At 41.7% G+C, this 12,297-nt stretch overlaps 1 pseudogene; it reads right to left on the bottom strand.

Moving 5' to 3' along the window:
* Nucleotides 1-8,930: 8,930 nt before the first annotated feature.
* LOC101147059 (large ribosomal subunit protein mL45-like) lies at nt 8,931-9,847 on the bottom strand (annotated as a pseudogene).
* Between the last annotated feature and the right edge of the window lie 2,450 nt (nt 9,848-12,297).

Raw genomic sequence — 12,297 nt, 5'->3', positions numbered from 1 at the left:
AAAAAAAAATCTGTATAGGAAGAAGACAGCATGGAAAAGAGTTTGTCTTGGCCTTGGCTCTAGGTAGGTTCAGGGAGAGTCTTCTCAGAAAACTCATAGTCAAAGGCCTGAGTTTCTTTAGGTGTGATAATGGTAATGTGGTTTGGGGCTTTTAATAAAGTACTTATCTATTAGATGTACACAGTGAAATATTTATAGGTACAATTATAAGATGTTGTAATTTACATGTAATGATAAGTGAGGGGGATATGGATAGAGGCTATCAGTGGAAACTAGAATGTCCGTGAGTTGACAATTATTGAAGCTGGGTGATGGAGAGATGGAATGTTATACTATTCCAATTTTGCATATGTTTGAAAATTTCTATCATGAGTTCACATGGTTCAAAAATATTAAATGGAAGGCCAGGCACAGTGGCTCATGCCTGAAATCCCAGCACTTTGGGAGGCCAAGGCGGGTGGATCATTTGAGGCCGGGAGTTTGGGACCAGCCTGACCAACATGGTGAAACCCCGTCTCTACTAAAAATACAAAAAAATTAACCGGGAGTGGTGACGCATGCCTGTAATCCTAGCTACTCAGGAGGCTGAGGCAGGAGAATCACTTGAACCCAGGTGGCAGAGGCTGTAGTGAGCTAAGATCGCACCAATGCACTCCAGCCTGGGAGATAAAGGCAGACTCCATCTCAAAATAAATAAATATGAAATAAAATATTCATTACTTGAATATTATTAGGGACAGAAATACAAAAGAATTAATAAGTGGCCTTAGCAAAATTGCTGGATACAAAATCTTTTTAGAAAACGTAATTGCATTCCTAGATACTAGAAATATACAATTCAAAAATCAAATTTTAAAAATATCATTTCCAATAGCATTGAAAAACACCAAATACCTAAGAAAAATCTAACAAAAGAAGAACAGAGCATTACAGAGAAAACTGAAATCATTATTGAGTAAAATTAAAATCTAAATAAATACAAAGACATACCTCCTTCATAGATTTGAACACTCAAGTTCATAAAGATGTCAGTTTCCCCCAACTTAATCTATAGATTTGATGCAATTACAATCAAAATCTCAACTGTGTGTGTGCCTGTGTGTGTTTATAATTGCTTAGGGTCAAGAATAACTGTGACAATCTTAAGGAAAAAGACAAAGTAGGAAGACCACTTTTGCTGATGTCAAAACTTATTGTAAAGCAATTGTGATAGAATTGTGGTGTTGGCAAAGGATAAGCAAATAGACTGATGGAACAAAATGAAGAGTTCAGAAACAGACTCATATATAAATGTTCTCTTAGTATGAATACACTTATTTATGTATTTCTATAAATAAGAATTAGTATGAATACACAGTGTATTTCTATAAACAAGAATTACAGTTGATTTTTAAGACTCAATAGAAGAATTAAATAGGAGAATATACATTAAAATGAAAACTGATGAAAGGGAGATAAATATAAAGAAATTATGAAAAATGTGACTTGGAGAAAAAAAGGTGGAAAATATAATAAAGAGGTTAAGTAAAAGAAATGATAGATGGCTGCATGCGGTGGCTCACGCCTGTAAACTCAGCACTTTGGGAGGCCAAGGTGGGTGGATTGTCTGAGGTCAAGAGTTGAAGACCAGTCTGGCCAACATGATGAAACCCTGTTTCTACTAAAAATACAAAAAAATTAGCCGGGCCTGGTGGTGTGCACCTGTAATCCCAGCTACTCAGGAGGCTGAGGCAGGGGAATTGCTTGAACCAGGGAGGTGGAGGTTGCAGTGAGTCGAGATTGCGCCACTGTGCTCTAGCCTGGGCGACAGAGTGAGATGCCATCTCAAAAAAAAAAAAAAAATGATAGAATAAGTTTTACCATATATTAAAACAAACTCTTAGAAAAGAGAATAGAAACAATGAAGGAGAGGTGGTATTCAAAAAGATGATTGTGGCCGGGCACGGTGGCTCACGCCTGTAATCCCAGCACTTTGGGAAACCGAGGCGGGCAGATCACCTGAGGTCAGGAGTTCGAGCCCAGCCTGGCCAACATGGTGAAACCCCGTCTCTACAAAAATACAAAAATTAGCCAAGCATGGTGGTGGGCACCTGTAATTCCAGCTACTCGGGAGGCTGAGACAGAATAATCGCTTAAACCTGGGAGGCAGAAGTTGCAGTGAGCCGAGATTGTGCCATTGCACTCCAGCCTAGGTGACAGAGTGAGACTCTGTCTCAAAAAAAAGAAAAAAAAAGATGATTGCTAGAATTTTTCAAAATTGATGATAAACATTGAAAAGATAAAAACTCTCATGCATAACATATAAAAAGAACTCCATACTGAGACATATCTTTATAAATCTGAAGAACATTGAAGACAGCAAGATTATTGAAAAGTAACTAAGAATGGATCAGAGATGGACATGAGATTAGAAAAAAAAAAAGTAACTAAGAAAAAAAAGAATCTCTATATAGTAATAAGAATTGCATTGGAAGCTAGCTTCCCAACAGGAACAAATGAATATCGAAGATAGTAGAAAATATCTTCAATGTGAAGCTATCTTCACATTGAAAAAATGAAGATCTTTGTTAGATAAGAAAAAACTGAGTGAGTTTATAGCAATAAAACTTCACTAGTGGAATTCCTAAAGTGTGTATTTCAAGAAACCAAATTTTGATGTCAAAGGATGACTTGAGATTCAAGGAGCAATTTCAGCAAAGAAAATGGTAAATGAGGGGAATTGTTGAACAAACATTTCCACTATAAAACAATACTAGAGGTGGGGTGTGGTGGCTCACGCCTGTAATCACAGCACTTTGGGAGGCTGAGGTGTGTGGGTCACCTGAGGTCAGGAGTTCAAGACCAGCTTGGCCAACATGGTGAAACCCCTTCTCTATTAAAAATACATAAATTAGCCAGGTTTGGTGGTGCACGCCTGTAATCCCAACTACTAGGGAGGCTGAGGTAGGAGAATCACTTGAACCTGGGAGGCAGAGGTTGCAGTGAGCTGAGATCATGCCACTGCACTCCAGCCTGGATGAAAGAGCAAGACTCCATCTCAAAAAATAATAATAATAAAAATAAAAGTAAGTAGTGGTAAAACAGTGGACAACAAATAATAGCATATAAGCCGGAAGCTTGGTGATTAGAGTTAAGGCTTCCAGACACATTTGAATTGTTCAGGACCAGCCTGAAGATAATAACTCAACTTTAGCCTTTAAGTTAAAAATGCAAATTAGGCCAGGCACGGTGGCTCATGCTGGTAATCCCAGCACTTCAGGAGGCCAGGGTGGGAGGATCGCTTTGAGGCCAGGTGGGCAACATGGCAAGACCATATTTCATAAATAAATAAATAAATACATAAATAAATAAAATCACAATGCAGAAAAGGTAAGAAAAACAAAATGTGGAAAATATATGGTAGAAATAAATCTAAATGTGTAACAATATGTGGAAACAGATTAAGCCCTCCAGTTAAGGGGCATAATTTGTCAGAGTATATGTTATTAGGAAATACACCTAAAAATAAAACCAAAAAACCTTAGAAAGGTTGAAAGTAAAATGATGTAAACAGATATTATAGTAGATAAGAAGAAGACTAATCCAGCTTCTCTACTTCAACAATCATGAGTGAGTAGGAGCTCCAAGAAATTGTGTTCCAGGCTGGGTGTGGTGGCTCACACCTGCAATCCCAGCACTTTGGGAGGCTGAGGCAGGTGGATCATGAGGTCAAGAGATGGAGACCATCCTGGCCAACATGGTGAAACCCCATCTCTACTAAAAATACAAAAATTAGCTGGGCGTGGTGGCATGCACCTGTAGTCCCAGCTACTTGGGAGGCTGAGGCAGGAGAATTGCTTGAACCTGGGAGGTAGAGGTTGCAGTGAGCTGAGATCACACCATTGCACTCCAGCCTGGTGACAGAGTGAGACTCCATCTCAAAAAAAAAAAAGGAATTCTGTTCCAAAACAGTAAGACTCCAGAAATGATGCACTTTGGTAGGAAATGCTGATCAATCTCTCAATCTTATAGGAGTTATTAGAGATCCCCAAAGACAACCCCCTAAAATTAACTAACCAAACAAAATAATTTAAAAAGCTAAATCCTGGGTGAGGGAGGAATAGGGGGCTTGGAAAATCTGGGCCCTGGGACCTAGGGTGTCAGAAGCCAGCTCTATACATGTAGGTAGGTGAGGCCATGGTGGCAGGAGATCAGGGCCAGAATGGCAGAGAGCAGGAGGAGAGCCGTGGGAGAGTCAGGAAGTCAGACCTAACAAGCTGGCAGCAGGGATAGCATGGTGTCTACATCAGTCTGTTCAGGCTGCTATAACATAGTACCATTGATTGTGTAGCTTATAAACAACAGAAATTTATTTCTCACAGTTCTGAAACTGGAAGTCTAAGATCAGGGTGCCAGCATGGTCAGGTTCCGATGAGGACCCTCTTCTGAGTTGCTGATGGCCAACTTCTAGTTGTGCTCTTACATGGCAGAGAAGGATGAGAGCTCGCTGGGATTTCCTTTTATGAGGGCATTAATCCTATTCATGAGGGCTTCAAGCTCATGACCTAATCACCTCTCAAGGGCTCCAACTCTGAATATCATAAATTTGAGGGTTAGGATTCCAACATATGAATTTGGGAGAACACAAACATTCCATTCTTAATAATGCCCTTACTATCCCAGCGCTAAAATAGTATACTGATTTTTTGAAATAACAGGAAGGGTAGGGGTGTACCCAACCCCCTGCAGAAGCAAAGCCAACTCCAATCTGAAAAACGTTCCCAAAGCAGGCCTATAGCACTGTCATAAATGAAAATCAGGAATAAACTAAAAAACAAAGAACTCACAACATGTAAGAAAGAAAGCCGCTGTGAGGCAGTTTATAGAAACAAGACAATAGATTTAGATCCCCAACTATAAAGAGTTGGAAATGTCAGGTAGAGAATACAAAAAGGCTGTGTGTGAGATGGTTAAAGAAATAAAAGATGCAATCACAAAGATGAGCATAACATAGGAAAACATCATAAATAAAGAGGTAAACTTAAAAAAAAAAAGATGGAAATGGTAGACAGGAAAATTCCAATAACTGAAATTACAAACTCAGAGACTAATGCACAGCAAGTTAGATAGTATTCTTTTCCTAACTTTTAGTAGGATGCTTATTACATTAATTTTCATTTTTCTTAGTTTCTTTTAGTTTCTTTCTTTCTTTTTTTTTTTTTTTTTTTTTTTTTTGAGGAGTTTCGCTCTTACTGCCCAGGCTGGAGTGCAGTGGTGCAATCTCAGCTCACTGCACCCTTCACCTCCCAGGTTCAAGCAATTCTCCTGAGTAGCTGGGATTACAGGCACCTGTCACCACGCCCAGCTAACTTTTTGTATTTTTAGTAGATACAGGGTTTCACTATGTTGTCCAGGCTGGTCTCAAACTCCTGACCTCAGGTGATCCGCCCACCTTGGCCTCCCAAAGTACTGGGATTACCGGTGTTAGCCACTGTGCCTGGCCAATTTTTCTTAGTTTCTAATACAAGCATTTGAAGATCTAAATTTTTTTTCTTTTTTTTTTTTTTCTTTTGAGACAGAGTCTCGTACTGTCGCCCAGGCTGGAGTGCAGTAGTGCAATCTCAGCTCACTGCAACCTCCACCTCCCAGGCTCAAGCAATTCTCCTGCTTCAGCAGGAGAGCTTTAGCTGATTAGAGCTTTCGCTGCATCTCATGATAGTTTATATTTTTGCTAAAATTAAATTATAAATGATTTCTAATATTCAACAGTTTTGGAAATCAACATTTCTTTCAATTTAAAGATTTGTTTCTTGCCCCATGAGATAATTAGAAGTGTGTTTTTAAGGTTCCAGGTGATTTTTTTAGTTATTTATTAATGATGTCTTACTGAAAACCTTTATTGACAAAGAACATAAAGTCTAGACCAGATTTTTGAAGTTTAGTTTTATATTACGGCATAGTGCCTAGTCAAGTTCATAAAGCTTTCTCTCCTTTTTTTTTTTTTTTTGAGATGGAGTCTTGCTCTGTTGCCCAGGCTGGAGTGCAGTGGTGCCATCTTGGCTCACTGCAACCTCTGCCTCCCGAGTTCACGCTATTCTCCTGCCTCAGCCTCCCGAGTAGCTGGGACTACAGGTACCCGCCACCACACCCGGCTAATTTTTTGCATTTTTAGTACAGACGGGGTTTCACTGTGTAAGCCAGGATGGTCTCGATCTCCTGACCTCGTGATCCACCCGCCTCAGCCTCCCAAAGTGCTGGGATTACAGGCTTGAGCCACTGTGCCTGGCCCTAGTTCATAAAGCTTTCTAATGTCCCTCAAGAGATGTTATATTCTCCAATCATTTCTATATGTGCCCATGAGATCAACCTTGTCAATAGGTTTTGTTCTAATTTTCTGTATTCTTAAAGATGTTTAACATTACTAATCATTAAGGAAATGCAAATTGAAACCACATACTTCACACACATTAGGATGGCTATTACTGAAAACAAACAAAGAGGCCAGGGACAGTGGCTCACGCCTGTAATCCCAGCACTTTGGGAGGCCAAGGCAGGTGGATCTCCTGAGGTCAGGAGTTCGAGACCAGCCTGGCCAACATGGTGAAACCCCGTCTCTACTAAAAATACAAAAAAAAGCTGGGCATGGTGGAGGTGCCTGTAATCCCAGCTACTCGGGAGGCTGAGGCAGGGGAATCATCTCTTGAACCTGGGAGACAGAGGTTGCAGTGAGCCGAGATCATGCCATTGCACTCCAGCCTGGGCGACAAGAGCAAAAATCCGTCTCAAAACAAACAAACAAACAAACAAACAAACAGAAAATAACAAGTGTTGATTAGGATGTGGAGAAATTGAAACCCTTAGGTACTGCTGGTAGGAATTTAAAATGGTGCAGCAGCTGCGGAAAACAGTCCAGTGGTTCCACAGAAAGTTAAATCAATGTGTGGATAAAGAAAATGTGGTAGATATATCTACCATGGAATACTACTCAGCCATAAAAAAGGAATGAAATAATGGCATTCGCAGCAAATTGGATGGAATCGGAGACTATTATTCTAAGTGAAGTAACTCAGAAATGGAAAACCAACCATTGTATGTTCTCACTCATAATTGAGAGCTAAGCTATGAAGACGCAAAGGCATAAGAATGATACAATGGACTTTGGGGACTTGGGGAAAAGGGTGGGCGGGGGTGAAGGATAAAACACTACACATTTGGGTACAGTCTACACTGCTTGGGTGATGGGTGCACTACAATCTCAGAAATCACCACTAAAGAACTTATTCATGTAACCAAACACCACCTGTTCCCCAAAAACCTATTGAAATACAAAATAAATTAAAACAAACAAACAAGTTAAACTATGTAGAATTACCATAGAACTCAGAAATTCCACTTTGGGTATATACCCAAAATAATTGAAAATAGGAACTCAAACAGATATTTGTACACCCAGGTTAATAGCAGTATTATTGTTGTTATTATTTTTTTTTTGTTGAGACGAAGTCTCGCTCTTGTCCCCCAGGCTGGAGTGCAATGGGGCGATCTTGGCTCACTGCAACCTCCACCTCCCAGGTTCAAGCGATTCTCCTGCCTCAGACTCTGGAGTAGCTGAGATTACAGGTGCCTGCCACCACCCCCGACTAATTTTTGTATTTTTAGTAGAGACGGGGTTTCACCATGTTGGCCAGGCTGGTCTTGAACTCCTGACCTCTGGTGATCCGCCTGCCTCGGCCTCCCAAAGTGCTGGGATTACAGGTGTGAGCCACCGTGCCCAGCCAATAGCAGTATTATTTACAATAGCCAAAAGGTAGTTACAACCTAAATGTCCATCAACAAATGAATGGATAAACAAATGTGGTATATACATAAAATGGAATATAATTCAGCCTTACAAAGGAAGAAAATTTTGATACATACTACAACAGGGATGAAACTTAAAAGTGAAATAAGCCACACACAAATGGACAAACATTGTATGATTCCACTTATATGGAAAACCTAGAATAGTCCAATTCATAGAGTCAGGAAGTAGAATAGTGGTTATCAAGGGGGAAATGAGGAGTTACTGCTTAATGAGTACAGACTTCCAGTTTGGGATAATGAAAAAGTTCTGGAAATAGATGGTGGTGAAGGTTACCCAACAATGTGGATGTACTCAATGTATACTTAATTGTATACATTGTATACAATGTACTCTTAATTGTATACTTAAAAGTGATTAAATTGGGCCGGGCGTGGTGACTCACACCTGTAATCCCAGCACTTTGGAAGGCTGAGGAGGGCGGATCACCTGAGGTCAGGAGTTCGAGACCAGCCTGGTCAAAATGGTGAAACCCCGTCTCTAATAAAAATACAAAAATTAGCTGGGCGTGATGATGCACATCTATCATCCCAGCTACTTGGGAGGCTGAAACAGGAGAATCGCTTGAACCCAGGAGGCAGAGGTTGCAGTGAGCTGAGATGGTGCCACTGCACTCCAGCCTGGGCGACAGAGTGAGACTCCGTCTCAAAAAAAAAAAAGAAAAAGTTAAATTGTGAATTTCATGTTCTGTTCTGCCCACCCCCCTCGCCCCCACACACTCTGACAGTGTTTTATTTTAAACTCTGATCCCTGCCCTGTGATTACAAAGAGAATACTGCTGGTTATCTCCCACAGCCCCTGCTGTGGGAAAAACTGGTATCCGACATTCTCTGAAACATACTGCCTTTCATCTAGACTCAGAAGCTACATATACAATTTAAAAAAGAAGAGGATCCAAGGCCGTGTTATACCTGCCACCTGCCTGGGGCCAGCCATCAGCCATGGTTGTTGACGGTGAGACTGCTGAAAAGACCCGAGCAGGACGGGAGAGAACAAAGGTATTTCTTTCTATAGCATGATGGAGATGGAAGACTTTAAAGCTTCCAGAAGCCTCATCACCCAGGCTTCACCCCAGAAGTTATTCTTGCCATCAGGCTAGCTGAGGCTTCTGGGCCTCTCCTTGTGCCTCTTCATATTCTTCCCCTGGTTTCAGCTGAGGGCCAGGGATCATAACCATCTTAAGGATGGTGTTTAGCGGGTGCCCACGGGGGAACGATCTTGCCATGCATTCCCCAGCTTCCATAGGGGTTTGTCAAGTGCTTTTCAAATACAACATACTCCAGGACATTCTTGGGTACATCTTCCTGTCTATACATCAACCGGCCAAACCAGTCACAGATGGCCAGAGTCTGCTGGGTGTGCATGCCTACGGTGACTAGCCGTATATGTTGCCCTGGTTCATCAGACTTGAACAGCGAACTTGAACCACATGGTGGGGCTCTAAAGATTCAACGAAGCTCCAGCGGATGGTCTTATATTTGATGTCTCAGATCATGTCTGGAAAACAGTGCTCAGTTACCAAGGTATGCAGTCAGTCATGTGTGAGTTGTTTAGACAAAGGTGAACTTCAGTAAATATATCCTTAGCTTTTTCAGAAAAGTCCTTTGTTTTAAAATTGTCATCACCCTCTTTTATCTTCTGGATTGAAAATTGTGATGCCACATTCTTCTTCATTTGTTCAGTTCTCTGTTTCAGTCCTTCCTTTGAAAGAGATGGCATGTGAGCATCACCCTCAGGAGGAACATAGGCATCAAAGATACCAGCTGTACAGGCCAGACGTATGGGATGATCCAGACGTTCTGGAGGAATAACCAGTCCTGCTTTCCAGGCGTGTTTCATAAACTCCTTTTCTGTTTTGTATTTAGGTTGATAAATAGGAGGTGTGAAACGTTTTTTAGTTCTTACTGGAACTATAGCTGCAGACTGACTCACCAGAACTGGCTGCGGAGATCACCAGCCCAAAACCCTTGATAAAAGAGACAACCCCTGAGATATGGGGGCTGCCATTTTGTTCACGCAAATGCTGCTGGGAAGGTTTTTGTTTGGTTGGTTTTGGTTTTGGTTTTGGTTTTTTTAGACGGAGTCTCGGTCTGTCGCCCAGGCTGCAGTGCAAAGGCAGGATCTCGGCTCACTGCAATCTCCACCTCCCGGGTTTACGCCACTCTCCTGCCTCAGCCTCCCGAGTAGCTGGGACTAGAGGCGCCTGCCACCACGCCCAGCTAATTTTTTTTGTATTTTTAGTAGAGACGGGGTTTCGCCATGTTGGCCAGGCTGGCCTCAAACTCATGATCTCAGATAATCCACCCACCTTGGCGTCCAAAAGTGCTGAGATGACAGGCATGAGCCACCATGCCCGGCCAATGTTCTGTATATTTTATCACAATTTTTAAAAAGGAGTGAAGGGCCAAGCATGGTGGTTCACACTTGTAATCCTAACACTTTGGGAGGCTGAAGTGGGAGGATCACTTGAGCCCAGGAGTTTGCAACCAGACTGGGCAACATAGGAAGAACCTGTTTCTAAAAAAAATAATAATAATAATTAGCTGGGTGTGGTGGCACATGCTCCTGGTCCCAGCTACTTGGGAGGCTGAGGTGGGAGGATCACTTGAGCCCAGGAGATGGAGGCTGCAATGAGCTGTGATCACGCCACTGCACTCCAGCCTGGGCTACAAAGTGAGACCCTGTCTCAAAAAAGAAAAAAAAAAAAAAAAGGAAGAACTTATACATGCTACAATGCAGATGAATCTCTAAAACATGCTAAATGAAGGAAGCCAGACACAAAAGGTCACATATTACATGATTCCATTTATATGAAATATCCAGAATAGGCAAACCCATAAAGTCAGACCGCAGATTAGTGGTTTACCAGGGCCTGAGCAGAAGGGAAGATAGAGAGTGACTGCTAATGGGAATGAAATCTCCTTTGCGGGTAATTAAAATACTTTGGAACTAGATAGAGGTGGTGGTTGTACAACATTATGAATATACTAAATGCCACTGAATCATACACTTTAAAATGGTTAATTTTATATGAATTTTACGTCAAGTTAAAAAAAACTTACTTGATGCTACACATTAGTTGGGATTGAAAAAGAAGGATAAATAAATACTTGAGAATAAAGACAAAACATGGAGACTGTAACGACTAAAGAAATTGAATGACGGGCTGGGCGCGGTGGCTCAAGCCTGTAATCCCAGCACTTTGGAAGACCTAGGTGGGCAGATCACGAGGTCAGGAGATGGAGACCATCCTGGCTAACACAGTGAAACCCCGACTCTACTAAAAATACAAAAAAATTAGCCGGCCGTGGTGGCATGCGCCTGTAGTCCCAGCTACTCGGGAGGCTGAGGCAGGAGAATGGCGTGAACCCGGGAGGCGGAGCTTGCAGTGAGCCGAGATCGCGCCACTGCACTCCAGCCTGGGCAACAGAGCCAGACTCCGTCTCAAAAAAAAAGAAAAAGAAAAAGAAAAAAAGAAAGAAAGAAATTGAATGACTATTTGAGAATCTTTCCACAAAGAATACACTAAACCCAAGTGGATTTACAAGTGAATTCTTCCAAATGTTCCAATACCCAAATGTGTGGTTGAGTGGAAATGTCAGAAAAAGTTTTAATGGCTGGAGAGCAGAGTGTGGGATGGGGTGGTGCTTGGTGAAAGGTGGGCTGGAGAAAATGGGCAAAAACCAGTCATGATAAGAGTCTATCACGGGGTTTGAACTATCTTAAGGGGACTTAGGAAGATTTTGATGGGTCTGAGCAGGAGAGTGAAATACTACCTTTGAACCTCTGCCTTATGTGGTGGGTTCTGTAAATAATGCTCTCAATAACCATTATGAGTATAACTTTTAAATTTTTAAAATTTGTTTTAAAAATATCCTTGGCCGGGCGCAGTAGCTCACGCCTATAATCCCAGCACTTTGGGAGGCTGAGGCAGGCAGATCACCTGAGGTTGGGAGTTTGAGACCAGCCTGACCAACATGGAGAAACCCGTCTCTACTAAAAATACAAAATTAGCCGGGCGTGGTGGCGCATGCCTGTAATCCCAGCTACTTGAGAGGCTGAGGCAGGAGAATCGCTTGAACCCGGGAGGCAGAGGCTACGGTGAGCCGAGATGGCGCCATTGCACTCCAGTCTGGGCAACAAGAGCGAAACTACGTCTCAAAAAACAAAACAAAAAAATCCTTGCACAAGGGCCATGCTAATATTCTTGGCATCATTCTATTTTACTGTATGTGCTGCTGAAGCAGATACTACATAACTTTTATAAGCTTTATTAACCAATGCCTTTTGTTTGCTCTTTTCATTTTTCCTTCTATTCTTTTATTTATGTATTTTTAAATATTCTTTCTAGAGACAGGGTCTTGCTTTATCACCCAGGCTGGAGTGCAGTGGTGTGTTCTTGGCTCACAGCAACCTCTGCCTCCCGGTTCAAGCAATTCTTGGCTCACTACAGCCTT

Source organism: Gorilla gorilla, chromosome 12 (genome assembly GCF_029281585.2).
Source record: "Gorilla gorilla gorilla isolate KB3781 chromosome 12, NHGRI_mGorGor1-v2.1_pri, whole genome shotgun sequence".
Taxonomy (NCBI): domain Eukaryota; kingdom Metazoa; phylum Chordata; class Mammalia; order Primates; family Hominidae; genus Gorilla; species Gorilla gorilla.
The sequence above is the reverse complement of the archived record's forward strand: the minus strand, read 5'-3'. Positions and strand labels throughout refer to the sequence as shown.